Consider the following 18,723-nt stretch of genomic DNA (forward strand, 5'->3'; position numbering starts at 1 on the left):
TTGTTCTGGGTGGTGATTTTCTCCCCTCTTCTTCCCCTCCTCATTTTCTCCAATGACTGGTATTCTGTGGAGGAAATAGAATCCAGCATCTTTAACTCAAACACATCAAAAATATTACACTGACTAATTGGTTTGTGTCTAAACCATTCAGCCATTGGCTCAATCCAAGGGTGGAAGAAACTGCCACTTTTTAAAATGACTGCAGTGCTATCCCATGAAGTTCAAACGAACATTGGTAATGGAAAAAGTAAAAACACCAGGACAGGTTGATTCTTTGATATAAATAATATATTTACTAACTGATCTAACTCACAGTGACTTGCAAACTACTGTAACACTTTACTTACTGTGCAACTTTGATAAGCCTATAAAGGAATTTATAGGAACAAAAACGCATGCAATAAATGACCTCTTCTTAAAAAAAGGTTCCATCCTCAATTTATATTTTAGTATAAGTTAATATATATATTTTTATTGAGGATGTGTCTTTTCACAGGTGAAACATTCATTCAGATGAAACACCAACAGCAATGTTGTCATCATTTTGTGATTGATCCTTTAACTTGAAACTCCAAGAGACAAGCAATCAGAAAGATCACTTGGAGAAAGTGTGTGTATTGACCTTGGGAGTTTTGCATATGTAGGCAGAGCAGCATATCAGCTGAGATCACCCATCTGGATCTAAGAGAACAATTTTATCTGTAGATTCCTGCTGCTGTTTTTGACATTTTCCATGTTAAATATTTTTCTTTTAATCTTCTGTTTCTAAAGCTGTTGTTTGCTAAAATACAAGAAAGCAAAAAGGGTTTACAGTGAGTAAATGTTTTGTGTCCTCTGCAATGTAGTTGTGTCCTCTGCAACCTAACCCGCACTTAAATACAGCTACGTCAACGTAAGAAGTCTTCCATCAACCTAACTAAAACATCAGAGAGGTGGATTACCTACATCAGTGGAGAAACCCCTTCTGTCGATTGTAGGAAGCATCTACACTATGGCAACACAGTGGTGCTAGCTGTATTGCAGCGGTAGCAGTAGCTTAGCCATTGTGGTGTAGATGTACCCTGACACACTATCAAAGAGAGGTAGGATAGCATCAAAAGGGAAAAGAAAATGAATGGATGAGGCATTGATTTCCTTAGTAACAGTCCTGTAGATCGTAAATAGGCTGACATGCAAAGTTTAAAGGCCAGGGAACTAACCCAGGACTCTAGAAAAATAATGTGGTTATTTATTTATTTTCTCCTGTGCAGTAATAGTGGCAAATTTCCTAGATATGTAGCTGTGCCAATGCATCTGGGATTGGAAGATTTACACAGATAAAATCAGAGGTTTTGACTTTATCAGATGTGTAGATCTGGCCCCAAATTGACAGGGAAGTAGTGTTTTTGCAGAATAAATGTTTAGATTATTACAGAATTTTTGGAATGAAAGTGAATACTTGTCTTCTACTTGCATTACTATATATTATGGAATTAACTCCAAAGTATTTGTAGAACTTCAAAATTGCAATTTATCACTGAACCAATAGATTTTTTTAATTGGTTTACTGCAGGGGTTCTCAAACTAGGGGTCAGGACCCCTCAGGTGGTCGTGAGGTTATTCCGTGGGGGGTTGCAAGCTGTCAGCCTCCATCCCAAACCCCACTTTGCCTCCAGCATTTATAATAGTGTTAAATATATAAACAAGTGTTTTTAATTTCTATGGGGGGGTCACACCTTTCAGAGGCTTGCTATGTGAAAGAGGTTACCAGTACAATAGTTTGAGAACCAGTGGTTTACTGTGTCTAGTGTTTGAGAGTTGCCAGTAACTGCCAGCCCTCTGTTTATTCACAGAACACATACAACAGAGAAGCAGCTTTCTGCACAGTGCCCCACTACTGTACTTCAGCAGTGAATAACCTGTACCATGGCAGCAGGTGAACCGCTGGCTCGGAGAGGCTAGCTCTGCAGCCCTGCCCCTTCTGCCCGAGGCCCCATCCCTTCTACGCCCCCTCATGGAGATGGATTACCAGGAGCGCTGGGAGAGCTCTCTCCCAGCGTTCGTGCACGTCCACACTCGCACTTCAAAGCAGGAGCGCTCCCGCAACAGCACTTTGAAGTTTCCAGTGTAGCTGTGACCTTAGTTAAGATTCAGTCTGCATCTGCACCTTTGTCACACAACAGTCAACTCCCCCAATCATCTCAATGGGATCTTAACTTAGAACTCTCTTTGGAGAGTAATTTAAATGTTGACAACATTAGCGTTGTTGGGAGCTCTTTAAGAAGATTTTAGTAGATGGCCAAAAAGCCATATTTCTACAATGCAAAAAGAGGACGTCTTTTTCAGTGGCCAAGTGAAGGCAGAAGTTAGAAATAAAATAAGTAATGGAAAAGGGGAAATGAATAACAATATAAATTAGAAGTGATGAAGTATAGAAAATTGATAAGGGAAGCTAAAGACCTCAGTGAATTATCTATGGCTGGCAGTGCCAAGAAATATAAAGAGGATTTTTTAAAGTATGTTAAGAACAAAAACAATACTAGAAATATATAAGCCTATTAATAGATGGAAATGGTAAAAATGTTAATACTTATGCTGAAAAGGCAAAGGGTTCAATAAATATTTCTGTTCTGTATTTGGAAAGAAATCACAGGAAGATGAAGAAGTATTTTTGAGTCTATTCTTAACTAAGGAGGATGTTAAACAACTTATAGGGATAAACATATTTTAGTCAGCAGGACTAGATAACTTGCATCTGAGTCCTGAAAGACGAAGATGAGGAGATATCTGGCCCACTGATGTTAATTTTTAATAAATCTTGGAATGCCAGGGAAATTCCAAGAGATTGGAAGAGTGATACTGATGTGCCAGTGTTCAAAAAGGGCAAGTAAGAGATCAATCCGAGGCAAAATAATGAAAAAGCTGATACAGGATTCAGTTAATAAAGAATTCAAGGACTAGAATATAATGAATGCCAATCAGTGTGGTTTTATAAAAAACAGGTCATATCAAACAAACCTGTTTGATTCTTTGGGGCAGTTACAGTTTGGTTGATAAAGCTAACTGCATAGATGTAATATACTTAGACTTTTGTAAGGGGTTACTGCACAACAGTCTGATTGTTTTTAAAGTACTATATATCAATAAAGCACACATTAAATGGATTAAAAACTGGCTAACAGATCTCAAAAATTTGTCATATATGGGAGATCATCACTAAAAGAGGGGTATTTCTAGTGGGATTCCACAGGACTCAGTACAAGGGCAGATGCTATGTAACATTTTTATCAATGATCTGGAAATATATATAAAATCACTGCTGATAAAATTTGTGGATAACACAAAGACTGGCGGAATGGTAAATAATGAGGACAGGGTAATCATGCAGAGCAATCTGGATCCTTGATAAGCGGGGTCCATTCAAACAAAATGTATTTTAATATAGCAAATGCATAGTTGTATATCTAGACAAAGGAAGGCAGTCCATACCTACTGAATGATGGCAATATTCTGGAAAGTAGTGACTCTGAAAAGGATTTAAGGGTCATTGTAGACAAGCAACTCAACATGAGCTCTCCATGCAAAGCGGTGGCAAAAAAGGGCTAATGCGCTTCCTGGATATATAAATGTGAGGACTGAGTAGAAGTAAGGAGGAGATTTTACCTCTTTTTGTGGCATTGACGAGACCTGTATTGGAATGCTGCATCCAGTTCTGGTGTCCACATTTTAAAAAGAATGTTAAAAAACTGGAGAAAAGGTGTAAAGGAAGACCTACGGAAATTATCTGAGTGTTGGAGAAAATGAAAAAGCTTAAAGAGTTCAGTCTCTTTAGTTTATCAAGAACAAGATTGAGAGACAAATTGGTTACAGTGTGCAAGGACTGGTGTTCACTAGAAAGTTAGGTCAACCCAGCTACATCACTCAGGGGTGTGAAAAATTCATAAGGTGCCAACCTTATCCCCAGTGTAGACAGTGCTGGGTTGACAAAGAATTCTACCACCTCTCCGGGAAGTAGATTTACTATAGTGGCAGAAGAATCCTAGTGTAGATGTTATCCTATGTACCTTCATGAGGAGAAAATACAGGATAGTAAAAGGCTCTTTAATCTAGTGGAGAAAGGCATAACAAGAACCAAAGGTTCTTGCTATACAGCTTTAAATTGGGAATAAGGCACACATTTCTAACGGTGAGGATGATTAACCACTGGAATAAGGGGAAGTTGTGGATTCTCAGTCTCTTGATGTCTTAAAGACTGGATGCCTTTCTGGCTGATATGTTTTAGCAAGACATAAGTTACTGGGATCAGGAGCGGAGTAACTGGGTGAAATTTAATAGCCTTTGATATTCAGGAGGTTGGACTAGATGATCTAATGGGTCATTCTGGCCTTAAAATCTAAACTCTATGAAACCAATATACTTTACAGGTGGAGGCAAGAGAGGTGAGAATAGGGGAGGGAGGAGGAATAAATAAGCCTCCCTTCAAATTTAGGAGGCATGAGAATGAAAACCCATCAGATTTGCAGACACCCAGACAAATTATTTAAGTAGCTCTAAAAGGACGTTATAGCCTGTTTGGTCTCCTCTTGGCCTTAGTTACTCAAATGATTTAGTAGCAGCATCCCTAGGAGTCAAGAGTGTCCAGAGTAGAACAGATGGGCATGATAACTTTCAGCAAGTCATCCCTTGAGAAAGATACAAGGCCCAGCCACCATTTGAAAAGATATATGGAAAATGTCAGGTTTCTCTGGGAAACTTTCTATAGTTAAATGAAGTACTTTTATTTTAAAATGATACTCTTTTGAAAAAAAAGTAGCATAAAAATTTATAGATATAGTTAATATGGGGTGGGCTAAAGAACTTTATCAGTATATTTTCCTTCCCCTCTTTTGTGCAGAGAGAGGAACTGGGTCCTTGATCTCTCTCAAATCTATCAATTGTTCGGTCCTTCAGTCAACTGAAATGCAAATAGGAGGCACAGGTAAAAGTGCTTTCACCAATTTGATCGGGAGGTCACAATCCAAGGTACCCCAATAACTTATAGGGACAAAGACTCGATTGATTGTGTCACTGTGCATGCAACGTACTGGCACAAAACTCTGACTATTCTCTCAGGCTGTGAATGAAGCAGTTTGCCAGCAGAGAGTTCTGTCTCTGTCTCCTTGCCAAATTCCCTTTATCAGTGGACCCTATCCCCCCACCTAGAAATTACCCCACAGGTATGGCTCTGATATTCTCCCCAGTTTTACCCGACAAAATGCCTCATGGCTCCTGATCTGCCAACTCCAGGTCACTGGCTGATGCTACCATTTCTGCCCCCCAGTACCCTCCTCCACACAGTATCTTCCTCCCTACCACTCTCCAGAAAGACCCCTGATCTGATTGCTATGCTCCTCCTTTGTATTTGTAAAAGGGAACCTTTTGTAGTTTTCCAGCTTATTTTTTTTCTTCATTTTTAAAGGGCTCTCTTTGGTCAACTTGTTTTCCAAAAACAAACTGAAAATTAGGCTGGTTTTAAACTGGGTTTGTTTTGGTTTGACCATGTGTGGCTCAAACCCATTCACTGACTCGAGAAAAACTAGAGAAAATTAAAATTCACCACTTTCCAAGACAGCTCACATCTCAAATATAATTGCTCGTGTAAAGCATTAGATATTGTGCTATTCACTGATATTATAAAGATGCAGCTAATCTGCATAATACATTTAATAATATTTATTTGCATGCCAGTCCCACCCACTTCTCTTTCAAATTCCTATGTCTACTATTGCTCAAAAGTGCACATTAACCTGTAGCACAGTAATGTACATTGTCAGTCACTGTTCATTGCTTTTTGTACTGGAAAAGTCTTCTGTTTGTTAGTCACATTTGGGACCCTATCTTTGCTCTCATTGCAATTTTGCCTTCACATTCAGTAGGAGCAGGGTTAGGCCTTTTGTGCATAATCATTTTCACAGTGTAACCACTGGTGAGAGGTAGCAATTTAGCATTTGGCTTTGGAGAGTGGTTGTGAACTGATAGAAGATAAAAATGTGTTCCTGTTAGTTATCTTTCAAGGACAGAGTTAGTTTGCCCATAAGTAAAGTATCACACTTTTTTTTACCACTACTTTGGGGCTTCAGACAACTCCCATTAACTCAGTAGAAAGGCTCCCATTGACTTTAATCAGAACTGGCTCAGGAAATGTTGAAGAGAGCTTAATTGTTGTGTGGAGCTAAAATGTCATGGTGAGAGTTACTTCGTAAATATCATTGATATTAAAACCGTGTAATAAAATTATTTAGTTGTACAGATATAAGAAGGACTGCCATTGACCAAAACACTTTTTACCTTTTTCTATTAATTGTTATGCTTAAAAAAGGGGGGGGAGTGTGAAGTGAAACTAAATCTGAAGTTTCAGAGTAACATGCGTGTTAGTCTGTATTCGCAAAAAGAAAAGGAGTACTTGTGGCACCTTAGAGACTAACCAATTTATTTGAGCATAAGCTTTCATGAGCTACAGCTCACTTCATCGGATGCATACTGTGGAAACTGCAGAAGACATTATATACACAGAAACCATGAAACATTGTTTCATGTATTATTTCATGGTCTCTGTGTATATAATGTCTTCTGCAGTTTCCACAGTATGCATCCGATGAAGTGAGCTGTAGCTCACGAAAGCTTATGCTCAAATAAATTGGTTAGTTTCTAAGGTGCCACAAGTACTCCTTTTCTTTTTGTAAATCTGAAGTGAAACTGTCCCATTGACTAAGTACAGGATGACTCTATTCTAGTCCAGAAATGAGAGATGGATTATTTGCCTGATTTTTAGTTTTTAAATCTGTTGTTTCTTTAAAACAATAACAACCTCTCCTCCTCAGGTGGTGGTGGTGGTGGTGGTGGTGTGAGTGTGTGTGTGTGTAAATTAGGAGACTGACCAGAACACAGTAACAAAGAGTGCATCTGCAAACACAGATTTTCATTACTTGCATTATAGTTTTTGTGTCAGGTTATCTTACTTACATATATATAAATGTCAAACAACAGCAATGATTTGCAGCCAAATGGAAAAGATTATTAAACCAAGGGTGTTGCCTAAGTGCATTTTGAAGGGACATATGAATGACATCTGAGATATACTGGGCACTAACCAATCAACTATTGCAAGTGAGGGAGCTGTCTTGCCATTGTACGTAACACAGCAACAGACTTTGGGATCTAGTCCTCTGTTGTTGTGTGTGTAAAATTCCCATTAACCTTAATCAGAACTACATATGCACATCATAAGGTGACCAGATAGCAGTTTTCACTTCTGATAGAGATAATTTCCAGATCTTGCATGCTTCCTAAAATGAAAGCAGCCAAAAATGTCACTAGAAATAGCTCTTGTTTAAAAGTAAAATAAAAAAATTGTGTATATAGTCTTATGGAATTTGTGATGGAGTAGCCCCCATAACAGACCAGGACCACATAGTGCTACGTGCTGTACAAACACAGATCAAAAAGATGGTCATTAGATTGTAAACTTTTTGGGGCAAATACAAACCAGGAGACAACAGATGGATAGATGGGCACACAAGGACAAAAATGGGACAATATTTGGCAAGATTTAAACTAGCCTGGATGAAAGGCTCTAGAGCAGTGGTGGGCAACCTGTGGCCCATGTGCTGCATGCGGCTCATTGGGGTAATCATCTGGCAGGCTGTGAGACAGTTTGTTTATGTTGATCGTCTGCAGGCATGGCTGCCCGCAGCTTCCCAGCCAATGGGAGCTGCAGGAAGTGGTGCGGGCCGCAGGGACATGCGGGCCGTGCCTTCCCACAGCTCCCATTGGCTGGGAATGGCGAACTGCGGCCACTGGGAGCTGTGGGCGGCCATGTCTGTGGGTGGTCAATGTAAACAAACTGTCTCGCAGCCCGCCAGCAGATTACCCTGATGGGCCGCAAGTTGCTCACCGCTGCTCTACAGAGAGTTAAAAATGGTGCCCACGCTATGGGCCTAAGAGACATACAGGATGGTGTTATTGTCCACAGTGATTGAGAGACTCTAGTCCGCAGGGACGGAAGCATCCAAGGCAGACACTGTTACACTGAGGGAAGGGGTAAAGTGGGGCCCAGTTGCAACCCTCCCTCCCCTGAGCACCCAGAACTGTACAGGGGTCATTAGAACTCCAGAGTTGCCTCTCCTCCCCTCCATATGGCCTTGGAGGAAAGCTGCAGAGAGGAGTAGCCAAAGACTATAGCCAGTAGGAGCAGAAGCAGCCAAAGCAGGGAGCTCTGGACAGTCAGAGAATTTTTTTAAGTTTTGACTGGACTTCCTCTGCCCTATTCTGATGGGCTGGTTGCTCAAACCCATTCCCTTTTCCCTCTCCCTTTCTAAACTTCAGTCTCTTCACTTCAGATTAATTCAACACCTATCTCCCTTCCCCTCTTCTATCCTGTTGAGTCCCCCTTGCTCCCTTCCATTCCCTTTTTTTTTCCCCATTAAGTTTATCTCCCTCCTAACTAACCCACGTCACCCTCCAAAAAATTGTGGAACTAATATGATGATTGCTACCATCACATTGTTTGCTCTACTTGTTGTTCTAGCCCTTCCCCCACCCAGTGTCTGTCTAGTCTATTTAAATTGTAAGCTCTTCAGGGCAGCAACCATCTATTCTGTGTTTGTACAGTGCATAGTGCAACGAGGACCAATTCTTGGTTGGCCAGTAGACACTAGTGTAATAATTAGTGCTATAATAATAACATGATGATGATTAAGAATAATAATAATAAAGAAGGGATGGGAGAGGGCTTGTCAAGGGGAAATTAGAGGTTCAGTTTTGTCTGTGTTGAGCTTAAACGGATAGCTGGACATACGCTCTATGCAATGTTGTTGTAACCATGTTGGTCCCAGGATATCAGAGAGACAAGGTGGGTGAGATAATATGTATTATTGGACCAACTTCCATTGGTGAGAGAGAGAAGCTTTCAAGCTACACAGAAAGCTCGCCTCTCTCACCGGCTGATGTTGGTCCAATAAAAGATATTACCTCACACCCCACCCCACCCAGTCACTCTGTCAAAGGCAGGTGAAGATTTTAATTTGGACAAGAGGAAATGGGTCTAGAGTAGAGTGGTAGACCTGTGAGTCATCAGCATAGGAATGATAGGTAAATTTGTGTTTGTGGATGAGATTACTAAGTGATAAGGTGTAGAGGGAGAAGAGAACTATGACCATAGACAGAGCCCTGCAGAACCCCCACAGAATGTTGGAGGGAGAATGTGGAGGAGCTTCTGAAAGACAGGTTGAGGGTGTGATTAGTGACTGAGGAGGAGGGCCAGGAGAGGACAGAGTCATGGAAGCCATGGGGCAGTAGTTGGTAAATGAGGTAAATGGTGGAGGGAGGATTACATATGAGAAACTAAAGCACGCTTGTATTGTAAGTGGAAAGCACAAGAGGAGAATAAGATTAAGGGTACGACTAAAGGAGGACATGAGGGAGGTCAAGAGACAGAATGGGGTCGCTGGAGCAAGAGAAGGAGTTAGAGGAGAAGAGCAGATGAGAAAAGTCTTTATCTATAACATGGAAGAAGAGGGAGAGAGTTGTAGGAGGGAAGGGAAGGTTATATTTTGCCAGTTTTCTCTTTGAAGAAATCACTGAGATCCTGTACACAGAGAGAAGTGGAAGCAAGAGGAGGGGAGGGTTTGAGAAAGGAGTCAAAGATAGCAAAAAGTTGGTGGGGATTGCAGACATGCGATTCAGTTAGAGTGGAGAGTTGCATAGCTTGGAAGATGGCAGAACTGAAGGAGGAAAACACAAATTTGAAGTGGAAGAAGTCAGCCTGGTCCATGGGATTTCCACCAGGGATGCTTCACAGTGAAAGAGCAGGAGTAAACGAAGCAGATGTTGGAAGTGAACCAGGGCTGGTTGGCCCTTGAAAAGGGACAGAGGGGCACAAGTGTGAAGGGTGGAGAAAAGTAAAGCATGAAGAAAATAAACACATGTCAGTGGAAGAAAGGGAAAGGAAAGCAGGGAGGAGAGGGTTGAGAGTGGAAGAGAAACCATCAGTGCTGGTAGGCTGGAAGTCACAAAAGGGCTGGGTGAAGATGAGATCAAGGGGGCAGAAAAGTGATCCTGAAAGAACCAGATGATGGTCATACAGGTGGAACTCCACAACAGAGAAACCAGAGACCACCTAACTAAGGGAAACATAGCACATTAACAGAAAAAATATCTAGTTTCTACCAACAGGAGACAATGAAAGGTGAGATTATTGGAATCCACTTCTATGATACCAAAATTGTAAATGTAGGTTATTATGGGAGTATATTTTATTTAGTACCTATTGGCTACATGAAATTTCTTTTTGGACTGTTTTTTATGATTCTTCGTGAAACAAAGACTTATTAAGTTTAGTTGGCAGCTGTAAGGTAAGGTAGAAAAAAATAAGCTGTGCTTGTTTTTCTTAAAGCAGCCTTTGGCAGTTCTCCATCTTTTATTTCAAGCTGATGAGACTCAGAAACAATGATTACATTTACTGCCTCTGGAAACTTCTAAACCTCATTTTTAGATCCCATTTATTTTAATGAGAAATGTCGTGAAGTCCAGTTTGTGACCTAAATCAATACAGTTTAGTGAATTAAGTCGTCTTTCATGAAGTACAGTAATAGTGAACAACCAACCTTCTGCTGATGAGCCTGGCAAACTATAATAAATAAATATTACGCTAAATAAAGATTGGCACATTTAGTCTACACCATATGGGCCCCCTGTACAAATAATTCAGTGGTGGATAACACCTTTTATAGAGTGAAAATATCATCAGTATTTTTTATTGGAAGGAGTTTTTTGAGTCTTGGGTGTCCAATCCAAATATTTTTTTTGTTCATTTCAAGTTACTTTTACTTTGCAGCCTCTGTTTCCTTTACTCCAAAGTAGTTAACAAGACCATAAACCATGGCTTATGCACAAAGAGCTTGCAATGATATATTTTTCTTAATAAAGAAATTGATTTCCTTTCATTTGTTTCAGAGGTTACTGACCAAAAGAATGTAACAGACTAACTCACTGAAAAACGTCTTTGCTCCATCTTCTGCATTATATCCATGTCTGTAGTCACAGTTGATGGTCTCCATCTCGGTGGCAGAGCTAGCAAGAACAGGTGAAGATACCTCCTTTGCCAGCATATGTGGCACTGCTATCATATGAGTACAACCAGGCTCCTGACTACCTGTTCAAACTTTATATTATGCCCTTCCTTTCCTGCTTTCCTTTTCTTCTCTTCTCTTTCCTGCAGGGATCTATGATGCAAGCTAACTCTTCTGTTGCCTTTCCACTCAACATAAGTCAAATTCAAACAAATTCTTAAAATATGTTCTCACTTTACACATTATTGTCCGAGTCTATCCTCTTTGTGGTAGATTAGATAGAGTACCATCTTCATACCAATGCTAGACACATGTTTTCTCCTGTAATACCTGGCATTAAGGGAGACACAATGGAGGGTTATTTTGTTGAACTGTCTAGACCAGGGGTCAGCAACCTTTCAGAAGTGGTGTGCTGAGTCTTCATTTATTCACTTTAATTTAAGGTTTCACGTGCCAGTAATACATTTTAACGTTTTTTAGAAGGTCTTTCTCTATAAGTCTATATATTATATAACTAAACTATTGTCGTATGTAAAGTAAACAGGGTTTTCAAAATGTTTAAGAAGCTTCATTTAAAATTAAATTAAAATGCTGATCTTACACCGCCGGCCCACTGCCAGCCTGGGGTTCCGTTCACCTAGGCAGGCAGCAGGCTGAGCGGGGCTTGCGGCCAGGATCCCGGCTGGCAAGGGGCCAGCAGCCAGACCGGCAGCGGGCTGAGCGGGGCCGGCAGCCGGGACCCCAGAACAGCAGTGGGCTGAGCTGCTCAGCCCGCTGCCACTCAGCCTGCTGCTGGTCTGGGGTTCCATCCACCGGCTCCTGCCAGCCAGGGTCCTGGCTGCCAGCCCTGCCCAGCCCGCTGCTGGTCTGGGATCCCGGCCCTGCCCACATAGAGTGGGTACCTACCTTCTCCCTGGTTCTAGCCCATTCTCTTCCTCTCTCTCTGCACTGAGCTGAGGATGGGAGTGCACTGAGCACAGGGCTGGGGGTGAAGGATCAGGCTGGGGGTTGGGGTGTAGGGTCTGGCCAGGAGCTAGAATGAGGGAGGGGGCTCAGGACTGGGGCAGGAGGTTTGGGTGTGGAGTGCTTAGCTGGGCAGCTCTCATTTGGTGCGAGGGGTGCAGGTAGGAATGTGGGGCGGGGTGCAGGAACTCCCATTTGGTGCTCAGGGTGGGGGTGAGAATGTGGGGCGTGCAAGAGTCCGGGCATGGGGTGTGGTGGGGGGGCTGGGTATGTGTGTGGGGTGAGGGCAGAGGGCTGGGGGCATCTGAGGGGGGTGCAGAAGTCAGGGCATAGGGTGTGGGGGGTGCTGGAGTCAAGGCTGGGGTCGTGGCGGGGTGCAGGGGTCAGGACAAAGGGTTGGGGCATGTGAGGGGGTGCTGGAGTCAAGGCTGGGGTTGTGGGAGGGGGATGCAGCGGTCAGGGCAGAGGGCGGGGGGTGTGGGCTAGGGTCGTGGTGGTGGTCCCACGGCAGGGGGGCTGGAGGGGATATGCCCTGATTCCATCCCCCTTCCCCAAGGCCCCGTCCCCACCTCTTCTCCGCCTCCTCCCCGGAGCACCCAGTGCGCTGCGGCTCCGCTTCTCTCCCTCCTCCCAAGGGCCATCAGCTGATGGGCAGCAGGGAGGGAGAGGAGGAGGGGCAGGAACCAGCACGCTGGGGGAAGAGGCGGGGGAGGGGGATCTTGCCTGCCCTGCAGCAGCAGCCAGCAGGACCAAGCTTCTTCACCCTGCCCCCGTGTGTGGGGGAGCACAGAAGAGCGGGCTGGGGCGGGCAGGATTTTTAATGGCACGTTGCTGCCTGCCGGGGTCCCGGCCTGGGTTCAGCAGCAGGCTGAGCGGGGCCAGCGGCTGGGACCCAGCAGGCAGCAGCGTGCCATTAAAAATCAGCTCCCGTGCCGTCTTTGGCGCGCGTGCTATAGGTTGCCGACCCCTGGTCTAGACAAACAGCATAATTTTAATGCAGAAGTTATAAAGAGATTTTTGTCCATTGTAATGGACTGTTATAGGAATATCTAGTTGTTACTACTGTTAAAGTACACTACAATGTTCAATAAATTTATGCCCTAAAGAATGACAAACCAGTGCAATGAACTACCATCCATGTTGAGGATGATGCTCAAATATCACAAAAAGCATACATTGTAAGAAAAAAATCTACTTCCTTGTGGGCGTGGGCCAATATATATTCTGTTATGACAGTAATGCTAGTAGGCAAAATACAAAGCTATGAGTGCAACATATTTTGTTACCATTCCAGCATTAACAACTGTTTGTCTTAAAATAAGTACTGTATTAGAGAGATTTGGAGAATTTGAACCAGCAAACACTTTGGTTTGAGAATCACTGGTTTCTCATCACAATGAGGGGTTTGCATTCATTTTTCTGTTCATATATAAATCATAATTAATAATATTGAATAATATTATTCAATAATAATAATCTCTGAATAATATTGAATTTTGTCTTCAGCCTCTGCAATTTAATTGATGATAAATTGTGACACTTTGGGCAGAATGAATGGAGGAGCAGCAGCTGCCTACCAGAGAGGAAAACTGATGATTTGGCACTCAGCAGATATCTTGTGGTCATCATGACTTTTATCTGCAGAATCATCAATTTTCTTCAAGGTCTGTTCCATTTCTTTGGCAGGAAGGCCTATTTCCAAGCAGTCTTGAGGATGAGTTCTTTATTATATTTCTCACTGCTTGAATTTCCTGCTCAACTGCTTACCTGTCAAAGCAGAGACAACCTGTAACTCTTGATGGTGGGGGGGGCCCCCACAATTTAAAGGTTCAGGGGCATATGACTGACCCTCGCATTGCCTCTGGTCCCTTTTCCATCACTCCTGTGCCTTCCATACCCACTGCAAGCCGGCACCACTCCCCTCATAGCTCCTTCCCCACTTATTTCTCCCATTGCCTCCCTGATGCTGGCACAGCATGGGCTGGTGCAGACAGCTATTGCTGAGCAGGTAATTACAGCTATGGGCAAGGAAGGGATGGGACTCAACTCAGAGGGCTTTACCATGCCCCCTCTGGCAAAGATGTGCTACCAGCCCCATCTATCTTCCCTGCTCTGGGCGCCTCCTAGAGGGAGCACTAGGTGCCAGGGCCTTTCCCATGCATGTCCCCCTCAGCGGGCTCAGCCCAACTCGCACCCTGGTAGAAGTTGGGGGGCAGGGCACAAATCACCTCTGTTTCAATGGTAAACTGGGAGTTGAAAAGCAATTCTTTATTGCCATGAGCTGTGTGCGTTTGAGTCTCTGAATATGTGCCAGCATCTACAGAGGATGCTATAAAGTTCTGGCTTTTATGAATTTCTAGGAAAATCCATAGCAAGCATTGTTTGCAATGACACAACGTTGATGGAAATTCCTTCTGGTGTTTCTCCTCCTGTCTCCAAGCCATTGGAGACTGCCCTTCATTTTTCTCCACAGGTGAGTCTATATAATTTTATATTTTCCTTCTTATCTATTGTTAAAGGTCTGTATATTGACCATAACTCTGCTGTATGGTTTCATTATTCTGCTTTCAATCCCTCTTTAATAATTCTTTAGTTATTACAATAGGGTTGGATTTATTCACAGGTTTGTTATTCGTATCTTACGTAATTATCGGAATTTACTACCTGGTCATAAGAATCTTTTCTTCTGCCTTTTATCATGATAAGGAAAAAACTAACAATATGTTACTACACTGTCAAAATATACTTGTCCCAAATAAATAGGCAGTTGGAATTTTTAGAAGACTGATTGTCTAAATTTTAAAAGTAACAATAACTTATGTTTATATACTTTTTTTCATCTCAGAAATACTCTGATACTAGGTGCAGACAACTCAGAAATTGGTTGTAGAAGAAATTCTATAAAGGTTTGACCAGCACAGAGAATTTTGAAATATTCCAGATGTTATTCTCTCTATATTTTATTTTCATTCCTTACTCCTGGGGGAATTCTGCGCCAATTTTTTTTTTAAATTCTGCGCACAATTTTTTAACATTCTGCAACATTCTGCATATTTTATTTGTCAAAATAACACCATATAATCAAAACAGTTTCAATTATTTTTGGTCATTTATTTCAAAATACCTGTCAGCAAGTATGCCCTGTAACTCCACTCCCATTCAGCCCCTGCCCTAGTCTGTTCTCCCACACTAGTCCTTATGAGCCCCTGTCTGACACCCCCCTGATCCCCCAGCGCCCACACTGTCTATCTCCATATAGCCCCTATCTGCTGACCTGGCCTGACAGGCACTGCGAAGAAGGCAGGCTCTTTCTCTTCCCTAGCTGGCTGGGAGCTGCTGCTGTGTTCTATTGCCACAGCCCCCTCTGGTGGGCAAAAGACAGAACCACAGGAGTTATTTTCTGCTGGGACCTGCTGCTGTTCTTGTGCCACCGCGCCCTGTGGTGGGCATAAGGCGGAACTGCAGCAACATTTCAGCAGAAGCTTTTTTCTGCGCAAAATTTTTTAAATATGCATGGCTTATTAATTATGCACATGCAGTCGTGCAGAATCCCCCCACCCCCAGAGTAATTCCTTAATGCGTGCTCCTGCACACACTTATTTGAGCAATTTTCTTCATTTGAGTAGCCCTACTGATTTGGGAATGATGTTACTCCTGTGCATATGTGTTGGTAGGATCAGGCTCTTAAACATTACAATCATTTTACAGAAATTATCATGCAGGTATCAGTCGCTCATAGTTCCATAAAAATGTTTGTTAATAGAGAACTAAAAGTCATAGATACATTAAAGCATAACATGTGGGGCATGGCCTGACTTAGCAGGTGAGCAAACGTGCTAATTTAATGTCTTTTGTTTTTGATAGTTCATCTCTTCCATTTATGACTGAGTGCCACTCATAGTTAAAACAATGTCAACAGGCAACAATGTGCCCAAAGCTTTGTAAGCTGAATTCTCTCTCTCTCTGCAAATTTGTCTGTATCATTCCTGTCATAATGGACACAAGCCCCAAATATACAGGCTGGCCCACTGAATGATGATCTCCAGATTCTGGAGGAAATAATTTTGAAGGTGAACTAACTTGAAATAAAAATTGGGCTTTAGGATAACAAGATGGAGTGAAAGAACTCTCATACTAACAGTACTGAATCCAGAATAGATACCTTTGGGGATCTGTAGATGGGGAAAGAATAGATGTCACAAAATAGATGCAGAAGGAAGGGTGACAAAGTACTAAATTACAACTGAAATATTCAGGAATAAAGCCATATCTGTAGTTTATGATGATAAAATCTCTCTATATATGCAGTGTGCATACCATATATTATGGATCACCCATTAGAAATGAAAGGGCATATAGAGTGCCCAGCAGAAATCCATCTAGAAATCCAGGCGGTATAGAAACCATCTTCTGTAAATTGCCTGTTAGAGAGAAATATTTTCTCAAGTGAGTTTTTTCTGAACATGGACCTGTTATGCAGCCAAAAAGGCAAGAATTAATCCCAGTAAAGAACAGTTTCCAAGCATGTGTGTATGCACTCTCTTAGTCACAGATAGGCAGACAGAGATACACAATCCACCTTATTGTAACCAATCAATTTATGGAATGACAGACAAGAAAAGCCTGATTGTGCTAGGACTGTGAACATACAGAACAATTATTAGACACCATTATTAAAGATGTGGAGAAGAAAAGGTAAAAATTCCATTTGACTTTATTAGCATCTCAATCACTTGTGATCCTTACTATTAAAAGAATTAATTGTAAATAGTTAGGTAGCACCATATTAGAAGTGTGAAGGTCTAAAGTTTTGTAAACCAAGACTGTGTTAGCTGTGTGACTGAATATGTCTTTCTATTATATTATAATTAAACAGAAAGAGCTATGTTAATGTGGCATTAAAGTGCAGTTCTGTTCTGAAAGGTGACTGAAAACAGCACCTTTTTACTTGGCAGATCTGCTCCCTGCCTATATTCAGAGAGAAACATGCTTACTTTGGAGGACAGGGAGTCAGTATGATTTTCACTATTTTCAGGTCATACAGCCCTGGGTGAGAACTGGAATAACTTCTGTCTTTTATAACTGCGTAGCATTTCTAGGACTACCTTTACAGTCCTTTCTCTTCAACTTATGCCTTCAATGACCATGAAATCAACAAGATGGTAGTTATGTCATTGAGAACAGATTTTGAGGCTGGTGTGGTTGTCCAGGTATAAATGAGGGCAGCTGTAGCTCTACAGAATCTATTACTGGAGGTGATGCATGAGCCAGAAAGAACCTAGTTTGACTTTCATATACCAGATTTAGTCTGCAGGCCTGGCAATTAGAAAAACATTGTTTCCTTGTAAGCTAATTAGATCTGGACATTTACTGGGGGGAGAGTAATTATGGAATCACACAAGGCTGTTTTTACAAAGGCATTCTTCAAAATAGAACCGCATGTTAAAGTTGCATGGTTAAAATTACAGTCCAGAAATGCAAAAGCTGAAATTCCAACAGGAATAGGAAATACAGTGTATGGCAATGTGGCCAAGTTGGCATTGCTGCTGGAACTTGCATCTTGTGACTTTTTGTTGCTTTAAATGTTCAGCCTTATCATTGCATGAACATAGGTTCTCTACATTTAATCTCCCTGTTTTAAAAATAATAGGAAAAAGAAATTTTCTTTGCATAATATTAATATTTAAATAGTTTCCATTGTATTGGGACAATTTGCAAATTTCAATGTAGCAGGTGTTACCAAACTCTGACTATACTTTTCCATGGGTCAGCAAGTGTCGTTGGTTGATATCAAAGGGGATTTCTGGTTAAGAGATAATGGTATTATTTTGTTCTGTATAATTATACAGTTAGCTAATATGCGTTTTGTATGCTCATCCTCCTACAACATCTCTGGAAACAAATAGTAACAATGTATTTTTTCCCCCTTCCCCAAGAAAGCTATTCATCCAGGGCCCAAACCTACACTCTTTGCTCACCCCAAACTCCCACTCATGTTTGTGAACATTTGGGGTGCATGTAGTATGGGGGGAATCAGGCTCTGTTTTTTGTAATTCTCAAAACAAAAATACGAATTACAATAGTAATGGCCTTACAATTAATTGTTACAGAAAATGTGGTTGAATGTATAATATATTAGGAGTTTTGCTTCAGCTTTTGAATATTTTTATTTAATTAAAAAATTGAATCATACTGACACATCCGTTGACATTGTTGTTGAATTTTGAAAAATATACAGAAGCAGCCCAGATTCTGATCTCACTTACACCACGATAAATCAAGCTTGACTCCTAGACCTAGTGTCAGATCAGAATGGGCCCCCCACTTTTAAAAATGAGCATTTTCTGGCCCATATTCTAAAATGTGGGGCGGGGAGAGGGAGGTTAGGCAGGCTTGTCAACAATTAAATTTGGGCCTGAGAAAACATTGCCCTTCATACCACAGAAGGACCAGTAGTCCTATAACCAGCTGGTATTTATGTAAATTTTTATTCATTGAAGCTTGAGTAGATGAAACAGAAAATAAACTGGGAGAAAATGTTAATTGAAAAACACTTTATGAACTCTTACATAGTTTACAACTATGTAAAAACTACAGAACTGCATGTATTATTTTAATGAGTATGTTCTTTAAAAAAGGCACAATAGATGACTGTGGTAGTATTTTATCAAAA

The 18,723-nt window shown here is 41.5% G+C and overlaps 1 protein-coding gene across 15 annotated transcripts in view; it reads left to right on the top strand.

Moving 5' to 3' along the window:
- The window catches only part of SEMA6D (semaphorin 6D), a 289,642-nt gene that overhangs the window by 30,012 nt on the left and 240,907 nt on the right, over nucleotides 1-18,723 (top strand). For 11 of the 15 annotated variants that reach the window (XM_075133095.1, XM_048866514.2, XM_048866525.2 and 8 more), the window contains 2 exons: nucleotides 10,972-11,101; nucleotides 14,411-14,523. The exons of 2 other annotated variants lie outside the window; for them this stretch is intronic. The gene's annotated coding sequence lies outside the window, so the exon portion shown is untranslated. Of the gene's footprint in view, nucleotides 1-10,971; nucleotides 11,102-13,696; nucleotides 13,715-14,410; nucleotides 14,524-18,723 lie in introns of those variants that run through there. 2 more of the 15 variants (XM_075133094.1, XM_075133097.1) reach the window with 2 other exon arrangements.

The sequence above is a fragment of the Caretta caretta genome, chromosome 10, assembly GCF_965140235.1.
Source record: "Caretta caretta isolate rCarCar2 chromosome 10, rCarCar1.hap1, whole genome shotgun sequence".
Taxonomy (NCBI): domain Eukaryota; kingdom Metazoa; phylum Chordata; order Testudines; family Cheloniidae; genus Caretta; species Caretta caretta.